General features: G+C 36.9%; 1 long non-coding RNA gene across 1 annotated transcript in view; it reads right to left on the bottom strand.

Moving 5' to 3' along the window:
* Positions 1-10362: 10362 nt before the first annotated feature.
* The window catches only part of LOC308481379, a 916155-nt gene continuing 915719 nt past the window's right edge, over positions 10363-10798 (bottom strand). Inside the window, exon 2 of the long non-coding RNA XR_013988608.1 lies at positions 10363-10471. This is a non-coding gene — a long non-coding RNA (uncharacterized lncRNA). The remainder of the gene's footprint in view (positions 10472-10798) is intronic.

Here is a 10798-nt window from a genome sequence, read left to right as displayed (position 1 = left end):
GCACTTAAACAGGTGGCAGTGTGTCCACTTTTGAAGAACCCCACCCTGAAGTCTTTGGTTTACAATTAGAGTCCAGCTGCAAATACCCACTTCTTGGGCATGGTGGCAGGGTATTGGTGGATGGATTGCAGGAGATTGCAGGAATTACTGGAAAATAAGAATTAGCTGGATCCATTTCGGTCTGGGTTCAGGTAGTCTTGGGAAGGGACTAACTTTGGTTGTCCTGATGGATTGCCTGTATGAAGAGTTTCTGAATATCTCCACAGCTTGTCATATGACTATCGTATCCTCCTGGACCAGATCTGTGGGATGGGTATGGGGTAAGAGAGTAATAGTGGGGTCACTCCAACCTACAGGGCCATGTCCAGAGAATAGCACCAGGGATTCTGTTTCAGACCACATGATCCTTTTGCTACAGTGTGTTACAGGGCACTAACTTCTTTACATGGAGCTATTAACTTTGTGCTTTCATTTGTAGGGATGTAACCATATACTCTCTCACCTCAAAACATTAATGGATTTTGTGGTGGGCAAAATCAACCCTAGGTCTATCTGGAATTTCAAGGAGCTACTGGAATTGCAAACACCCGTGGTAGCAGACGTCCTTAAACAGTTGCACTCATTAAGACTTCAGGGTTTTTTATGTGGAAATATTTTAGGGATTTCATGATCAAGCCCTATGGTTTAATGGTGTATTAAAGAATGAACCAACAGAAGGAAATCCAACATCCAACTTGTATATAGTCCTAAAGTTACGGACTTTTGTGTGTGTGATTTCAGCCCTCAAGTACAACTCACATGGTCCGTTCAACTTTGCCTTCAAGATTTTACAGCACTCTTAAGTAAATAACTCAGTTTCAAAGGCCACACTGGAAATATAAGGTTCCTACGACTATTGTAGATAGCAGACCATAAGCACTAGACAAAATTTGTCTATTTAGCTTAGTCTTCAAGGATGCTACTGTGATCAAAGGTTGGTAATGCTATGTCACAAGTTCAGAAGCATACTTCATCTTAAATGTTAATGAAATTGATTAAAGTGCCAATTATGCATTTATTTGTTTCAATTTGTATCCTGCCTTTCACCTGTAGATTTAATTTATCTAGCACCAGCCATGCTAAATGTAAGTCTCAAAGACTGCCACTATGCTGGGCTTGTTTCAACAGAAACAGGTCATAGGTAGAAGACCACGTTTCATAAAGAAAAACAAGAATGGAAAATTTATCTCCATTGCAGTTCAGGAAAGGATGCATGGATTTTAAGGGTATGAGATTAAGATTGTGCAGATGTACACTATGTAGTAACAACTCTTTAAGTTAAATGGTTTTAGAGTGGGATAAGCTTCCTAACACATGTAGGCTTAGTTTGTATCAGATAAAATGTATTCTACCACGTTATGTAATCTACTTTCATAAATACATGGATATTTGTATAGCTCATGCAAATAACAGGATCATTTTATCCCACCTAATTCACAGCATAGCTGTTTCACCTCTTACTTGCTCCTATGGAAATTATATATTCATCTCTCTTTGTTGGGCCAGTTGCATAGCAACTGTAGTTTGCAGTACAAGGAGGCTACATCTCACTAACAATGACTGTAGACCTCAATGGAATTGTGCTAGTTCTCACATCACCAAAGCGTGCCAACTTAAGAGCTGTTGGGAATAGTGTATATTTTGAAAGAAGCTAAATTCCTTCCATAAGGTATATTTTCCGCCTGAATAATTTATAGTTTTATACTCATCTAGTAAGGAAGGAAAGAGAAGCAAAACAGTTTTTAAAAATCGAACCGCAGACAAGAAAGCATATACATATTAAAAAGAGAATGTAGCAATATTGTCTCTTGTTCATGCTAAACTTCCAATAAACATGCCCACCTGGAAAATGAATACAGCAGATGAACAGAATCATCACTCTGCCTTTCTGGGAAGGAAATAAGACCTTCTCTTTTCCACCCCTGCCTAGAAAATATAGTTAGGGACTTTGTGGCAATGCAGGACCGGTCCTAGGCCATATTGTGCATAGATTAGATTCCGATTTGGCAGTTGTCTCTAAATTTCCATTCACTCCACGCATAAGATGCTCCTATGTTGGAAACTCTAAGCCAAGGTGCGGAAAGCAATTCCAAAGAGTGAGTAGTTACAGTCTCAAGAAATCAGTCCTTGAGGACTAGAAGAAATGACAGGTGAGGAAATTCTTGCTTCTGTTACAGACACACAAACAAACCAAAAGGGGAAGAAGAATACAACTTCCCCCATTCCTACCATACTGAGCTCAAAGTAACTCTGAGCTCAGTTCAAATGAAAGTACAAGCTGCTTCCGGTGGAGCGCGGAACCTGCTGCAGGCGAGGGTTTTTTCTGCGGAGAGAGCCCTAGCTTTTTCGGCCGAATTTGGAGGTTTTTAGGGCGAAAAAAACCTCCTGCTAAGCCTCTGGAGGGTGTCTAGAGGTCTAGGTGCCCGGCAGTGCCTGGAAGCTGTTCGTCCGGTCGTCAGGTAGCCTTTGAATAAAGGTGAAGAGAGCGACAGAACGAGCAGTGGGTAATTGGGCAGCCATTATAGCGGCGAACCAGCGAAGCCCCGAGCCTGCAAGGATTAGCGCCCCGCTCTCGATATAAAGAAACTCGGATTCAGAACTTAGTCTTTATGACAACGTGAGAGGGGAAAAGATAAGGAAGTCTCCGAGTAAAAAGAGAAGAGTCCGAGTTCAGCGCCGGCTTGACTTCATTGAAAAAGACGCAGCGCTGTATGCAGAGCCGAAAGAGAAAGTAAGTTACCGCTAGCGGCTACTGTTTCCGTCTCTCCCGTTTACTCAAGTTAAAAAGAAACTTTCTCCAAAAGATAAAGGAGAAAGGGAGAAAGCTAAGGGGGAGCAGAGAAGTGTTGTGATAGAAGAGAAAACCCAGTCGATACTGCAACTGAGGTAACTGAAATATAAAGAGGACTATTGTTAAGACTTATGTGAAGAAGCTAAGGCATTAAGAAGATTTTCCAGCGCCATATTAAGCGGGGGTGGAGAGGAGCTTCAGACGCCATATTAAGTGGTTCTAAAAGACGTATATAAAGAGAAGACAGAACACTTTGAAGTACTTTGGGTTGACGTTTTGGGGTTTTCCTCTTATTTACTAACTTTCTTCGTTACCTCTGTTTATAAGACACTGAAAGAGTGAAGAATATAAGGAGGGTAGATGAAAAAAACTAACTAAGAAACTTCCTCCTAAGTTTGAAAGGGGCTGACTCCCTCCTGTGGCGTAAACCAAATAATACATCCTAATCCTGGAAAACCTCAGTGGAGGCTTTTTAGGCTAAACGAAGTAAAGAAGATAACTGTTCCGGAGAGACCTCCCCTCCTGTTGGACTAAACGCATTAATCTACTTAGTATGAACATATTTGGTTAAGGAACAATTAACATGAATATTGACAATTATACTCAAATTAACATTTAAATTTGGAGTACCTCGGAAGTTATAAGTGGAGTTCTCCCAAAATTTCTGTTATCTCTACCTGAACTATATTTGGATTTACAAATTTATAAATCGGGACTGTGTTTACCAAAGCGTTGGTTGGATTAGCCCGAATAGGGGCAAGAAGACTATAAACAGAATAACTATCAGAACTAACAGACAACTACTTTCCCTCGAAGTTTAGGGGGAAGGGATAATATTTAAACATATTAAGTGGAGGTAATTGTCTAAAGAAGTTGCGATTGGTAGTACCTTGGTTTCTGGTTATTTGTTGTCATTTGTTGTCATTCTATATAGGGCTGTACATACTACTTCTGGCGGTTAATTCAATATTATCTAATAGCAAATATAAGAATATTTGTATAGGAAGGACGGGAAAGACAAGAAATACTCAGTGGAAATATACGATATTTTGAGATTTAAGATAATGTCGCATACGCAAAAAAAAGGGGCGGAGGGGGGGACCCCAACAGATAGGAGAGCCTCAAAACAAGAAACAGAATTTAGAACAGAAATACTGAGGATGTTTGCAGAAATAAAACAAAGTGAGAAAAACTTAGAGACAAAATTAGAACAGGTAGATAATAAAATTGGGAAAATGGACAAAAAGATTGAGGAAACAGTAAGTGAACTGAAAGGACAGATCAAGGAGGTCTCAAAAAGAGTGGATGAAGGATTAAAAAAGACTAAACAGGAAATGAAAGAAATGAAGCGGGAAGAAGAAAAAATGAGAAATGAGATAGCAGATTTAAATAAAATGCAGGAAGAAATAAAAGATTCTATTGCAATGAATGAACTAAAACAGAGAGAAGTTAATCTAAGATTGAGGCAAATTCCGGAAGTACAAAATGAAAATATAAAAGAAAAATTAATAAAGGAAATAGCGCAGTGGATGGAGTTGGCGGAAGAAGATGTGGCGAAGACAATACAAAATGTATACAGAATGAAAATTAAATCAAATAGGGTAAAGAAATTTCCAGGGGACTGTTTAGTTACGTTTAAAGATAGAGAGATGAGAAACCTGATTTTGCAAAGGAATAGAGAGAAGAGATTATATATCGATGGAAACTACATAATTATATTTAAAGATATCCCAATAAGGCTGCTGAAACGAAGAGAACCTTACAAACCATTGGTGCAACTGCTTAAGAAAAATAGGATTGACTTTCGATGGGAATTTCCAGAAGGTGTCTCATTCTTTTATAAAGGAGTTAAGAGAAGATTGACAAGCCCCGAGGAAATAGGAAAGTTTACAAGAAGATATAAAGAGCTTCAACAGGGAGAGGAGGAGACTAAAGGAGCAGAAGGAGGACTAAGACTGAGGGAGGAACCAGAATTGGGAGAAGAAGAAGAACAGAACGGAGGAAAATTTGAGGAAGACGAAGAAGAGGAAGAAGGAGAAGAGACAGAAAGGATATAGGTTAAAATTCAAATTTGATCAGTGGTAAGGAAAATGACGTTAAAATTATGGAATTGGAACATTAATGGAATGAACGATAAGAAAAAACGGAATGGAATTGAACGTATTCTAAAAAAGAAGAACTTGGACATCATATGCCTTCAAGAAACACATGTGGCCAAGAAACACAGGAAAATTCTCATCAATAAGAGGTTAGGGAATGAATTTATATCTTCGGATAAAGAGAAAAAAAGAGGTGTAGTACTTTACATTAAAAATAAAATTGAATCCCACCAATTATTTAAGGATGAGGAAGGAAGAATAATAGCGGTTCGTATTAAATGGCAAGGTGAAATTTTGATAATAGTCGGGATTTACGCACCAAATGGAAACAAAACAGAATTTTTTAGATTATTGGAAGAGAAGCTATTCGAACACATGGATCAGAAAATCATAATAATGGGAGACATGAACGGGGTGGTTTCAACTGAAATGGACAGACTAAGAAAAACGAAGAACAAAGAAGGAAAGTTACCTAAGACATTCTTTATGATGACCAAGAATTGTAACTTAATAGATATTTGGAGACTTAGGCACCCTCTGGAGAAACAATTCACATATCACTCAGAACCAAACCAATCAATGTCAAGAATAGATCAAATATGGATATCAAATGAATTGACACCAAGAATTCAAAAAATTGAAATCCAGGCCAAAGTCATTTCTGATCATAACCCAATAGAAATGGAGATGAAGGGAGCTGAAGAACGAACTTTCAGATGGAGGCTGAACGATAACTTATGGGATGATCAAAAGTTCGTTGAAAAAATACGGAAGAAACTATTTGAATATTTTTTGGATAATTTAGATAAAGGGGTGAAAATAAGTGTGGTATGGGATGCAAGTAAGGCAGTAATGAGGGGCCTTTTTATTCAGCAAAGTGTGTGGAAAAGAAAAAACAAAGAAAAAAGGATAAAGGAGATTTTGAGACAGATTATGGACAATGAACAAAAATTGATTAAAAAACCGAATAATGAAAGGATAATGCAGGAAATAAAGTCCCTCCAAACTCAATTTGCTATGTTAATAAATAAAGAGGTTGAGTGGAATATCAAAAGGTTAAGACAGAAAAATTTTGAATTCGCCAATAAGTCAGGAAAATGGCTTGCTTGGCAAGTTAAAAGGAGGAACGAACAAAATACAATCAGCAAAATACAAATAAACGGAGAAGAAACAACTGACCCGAAAAGAATTAGAAAAGGATTCGTAGACTTCTATGAGCAACTATATAGGAATAAAGAAAGGAACAATAAAAAAAAAATAGAAAGATATTTAAAAGAAAAGATGGTGAGGAAGATTTCAATAGATCAAAAGGAACAGCTAAATGCCCCAATATGTAGAGAAGAGGTAGAAGAAGTGATAAAAGAATTGAAAAGAGGGAAAGCACCGGGCCCAGATGGGTTTACATCGAGCTACTATAAAGAAATGAAAGACACATTGATGACTCCGTTAATTGACGTGATGAATAACATCCTAAAGGAAAGAGATATCCCAGGCACATGGAAGGAGGCATTTATTACAATAATTCCAAAGCAAGACTCGGATCTAACCCAAGTTAAGAATTACAGACCCATCTCTTTACTAAATACGGATTATAAGATTTTCGCCGGAATCCTAGCCAAAAGACTAAAAAAGATACTAACAAAAATTATACACGAAGACCAAGCGGGTTTTTTACCGGGCAGGCAAATAAGAAATAACACAAGAAGTATAGTTAATTTAATTGAATATCTTTCTGATAGATGTGATAAACCAGCCAGCCTAATCTTCGTAGATGCGGAGAAAGCCTTCGATAATGTAGTCTGGGACTTCATGTTGAAAAATTTGGAAATCATGGAGGTGGGCCAAGAGTTTTTAAATGGCATAAAGGCAATTTATACAGAACAGAAAGCGAGACTGATAATTAATAATGTCATCACTGAAGATATAAAAATATCCAAAGGAACAAGACAGGGATGTCCGCTTTCGCCGTTGCTCTTTATTGTGGTTTTGGAAGTCTTACTAAGTGCAATAAGACAAAATAAACAAATTAAAGGGGTAACATTAGGTTCAAATGAGTACAAAGTTAAAGCCTACGCAGATGATGTGGTCTTAACAGTGGAAGAACCTATAGAGAGTTTAAGGGAGATTTTGGAAGAGATGGAGAAATTTGGGATGTTAGCAGGATTTAAATTGAATAAGAGTAAGACAAAAATGATTGTTAAAAACTTAGATCAGGATAAGATTGAATTAATACAGCAACGAACTGAAATTGAGGTTGTTAAAAAGGTTAAATATCTGGGACTCTGGCTTACCAACAAAAACATCGATTTATACCAAAATAACTATACCCCGGTTTGGAATGGAATTAAAAAAGATCTGGAGGTCTGGGCCAGGATGAAATTATCATTCTGGGGAAGAATATCCATGGTCAAAATGATGGTGCTCCCAAAGCTGTTATTTTTGTTCCAAACGATACCCATATTAAAAGGTACAAAAAACTTTAAAGAATGGCAAAAGGTGATCTCTAGATATGTCTGGGAAGGAAAGAAGCCCAGAATTAAGTTTAAGTTATTAACAGATGTAACAGAAAGAGGGGGTTTCGCCCTACCAGACATGAGACTGTATTACGAAGCAGCATGTCTGTGTTGGATAAAAGAATGGGTAAAGTTGGAGAACAAAGAATTACTAGATCTGGAAGGGCATAATAACAGATTTGGGTGGCACGCGTATCTATGGAGGGATAAAAAGAGAGTGCATAAGGAATTTTGTAGCCACATTTTTAAAGGTCCACTAATAGAGGTTTGGGACAGATATAAAAATATATTAGAACCGAAAACTCCACATTGGCTATCCCCGTTGGAGATAATAAGTGTAAAGAAAGTTAATATGAGAGAAAAGTGGGGAAAGTATGAAGAAATGGTTATTAATGAAGGAGGGAAGTGGAAAGTAAAATCATACGATCAGGTTAAAGTATTTACATATGACTGGCTGCACTATTTTCAGATAAATGAAATGTTTAAAAAAGAGGTGAAGGAAAGGGGTTACGAGGAAAAGGAATCGGCATTCCAAAAAGAGATAATAAACAACGAATATAAAAACCTGTCAAAAATGTATAAAATATTGTTAGAGTGGAATACGAAGGATGAGGAAGTAAAATCAGTGATGGTACAATGGGCAAGGGATTTCGGCTATAATATTCAATTGGAGGATTGGGAAAAGTTATGGAGAGTGAACATAAAATTTACGGCATGCACGTTACTGAGGGAAAATGTGATGAAGATGCTCTACAGGTGGTATATGACACCTGTAAAACTGGCTAAGATGTACAAGACAGATAACAAATGCTGGAAATGTAAACAAAAGGAAGGGACCTTCTATCATCAGTGGTGGGAGTGTAAGAAAGTTAAAAGCTTCTGGGACGAAATTTATAACGAAATGAAAAAGATGTTAAGTTATACTTTTGTAAAAAAGCCAGAAGCCTTTCTATTAGGTATTGTGGGAAAGGACATCAGAAGAAAGGACTGCAAACTCTTCCAGTATGCGGTAACGGCAGCCAGAATTGTGATAGCTCAGAAGTGGAAGCAGGAAGAAATCCCTACGGTAGCAGAGTGGAGAGTAAAACTGACAGAATACGCCGAGTTGGATAAATTAACAGGGAAAATCAGATATATTAAGGATCAAAAGTTTATTGAGGACTGGGGGAAATTTGCGGGTTATCTGGAGAATAAATGCTTTGTAAATACAACGCTAGTGGGATTTAAAGAGGCACTGTAAAGAACTAATAAGTATTGTTTAATAGAAATAATGTATGAAGGGAGGAACGAATGGCAATATGAAATATGGAATGTGTTTTAAAGATATAAATACGAATGAATGTCAAAGACGCTGAAGGAAGTTCAAAATGTATGAGATGTATTGAAATATGGATATAATGTATAAATAATGGGAAATCAATAAAATTTTAAAATGCAAAAAAAAAAAAAAAAAAAAAAAAAAAAAAAAAAAAAAAAAAAAGAAAGTACAAGCTGCATGACAACCTAAAGAGCACTGTCTCTCTGTTCACTTGTGTTTACTCTAAAGTGGTGCCCAAAGACTGCTACCACTAGGAATACAACTCCAGGGTGAGATGGAGGAAACAGAGGTCTGTAATTTTCTTCCCCACTAACTCAACCCATTTTGGTAGGCATTTTGCTAATGCAATATGAAACAAAAGTATAAAATCAGTAAAATATTCAAGATTTACACAGGGGCAAGTATCTACAACAAAACATTTTACTGCTCATGCAACCAAGGCAGGTGAACTAATAAAAATAGTCACTTAATGCACTCTTTAAAAGTTTCATGATAACATTAATTTCACAATTTAACCTATAAGCAATAAGAGATTAAAATCACTAATTCTCATGAAATCTACATTCACTTGGTTTCTTCTGGATAGCAATCATAGTCTAGATCACCTTTTGTCGGCAACATTTGATCTTAAGCTACAAAAGCTGGAAAGGGCAACTTTTGATATTTTTGTCTTGCAGATAAGAGTAACTATACTTTTGTACATCTATTAAAACTAACAAGTATGAGTATTTGACACATAGACCTTATCTGTAGACAGATCTGTGAAGCCCTGGGCTTTAATTTATATTTAATTTCATGGGATCCACACATCAGTGAAGCAAATGTTTTCAGTGTCTATGTGTATTCAAAACTGATTCTCTCTTCTGCAACAAATGATAAATATAAAAAATGTTCCAAAGTTATGGGTTGCATAAAGACCTCATTACTGTGGGGGAATGACTGTGAATGGTTCTTCACTGCTCAGATGCACAGCTTGTATTCACAAGGAACCATGCGTTCAGCATTTTGGAGCCATTTTTGTAGAACTCACTTTAAGTTGAGGTCAGACAGGCCCCCTCCCTGTTGAACCTCCAGCAGTGACTGAAGACCCAGCAGGCTTTTTAACTGAATTCTGATTTTATAGTTTTTAACATATTTTTAATTCTACTGTATTGAGTTTCCTATAACCACTTAGAGACGACTGTGTTTAACCAATATATTATCTTTTGAAATAAATATATACTTTGGAAAGTATCAGTATTTCAGAACAAAGGCACTGTCTGACGAAGAGCACTTGCTCCACCTATCAACCGACTGACCTAACATTTTTCTAGAGAGGAGGATATAACTTGCTATTTAAGACAAACTTGCATTTATGCTGTCCAATGCTGTGGTTAATTATTAACCACAATTACTAAGAAGTAACTGCCGAGGATCTAGTTGAACCCGAAGTCGAATTAATTAAGAAATACAATTTCTGTTATGGAATTAGAGTTTCCCATTTTTCCCATTTGACATTGCAGTAGTAAATCATCATTTTACAGCATCAGCAAGTGCATTTAAAAACATACTGGGAGTAAACATGACTTACAACAGTGAAAAAAGCCACAACAGACTACTATATGAATGTAATAGGTATTATTACCAACATTAGAAGAAAAAAATCAAGGAAAATGAAAACACAAGAACATCACAATTAACACCTGCTACAAGCATAACTATATAGTGGTACCTCGGGTTACAAACACTTCGGGTTACAGACTCTGCTAACCCGGAAGCAGTACCTCAGGTTAAAAACTTTACTTCAGGATGAGAACAGAAATTGTGCACTGGTCGTGAGGTGGCAGCAGGAGGCCTCATTAGCTAAAGCGGTACCTCAGGTTAAGAACGGACCTCCGGAACAAATTAAGTTCATAACCAGAAGTACCACTGTATAATGATTGCAAGAACTATCATCAGAGAGCAATCAATTTAATCAGAACACTGTGAAAATTGAGATAACATAAGAGACAAAGCAAAAAAAGAAACCTAAAAAAAAATAAAAAATCTGCAATGCAAC

Source organism: Podarcis pityusensis (genome assembly GCF_964106645.2).
Source record: "Podarcis pityusensis genome assembly, chromosome: 7".
Taxonomy (NCBI): Eukaryota; Metazoa; Chordata; class Lepidosauria; order Squamata; family Lacertidae; genus Podarcis; species Podarcis pityusensis.
This window is presented reverse-complemented; position numbering and strand designations above follow the sequence as displayed.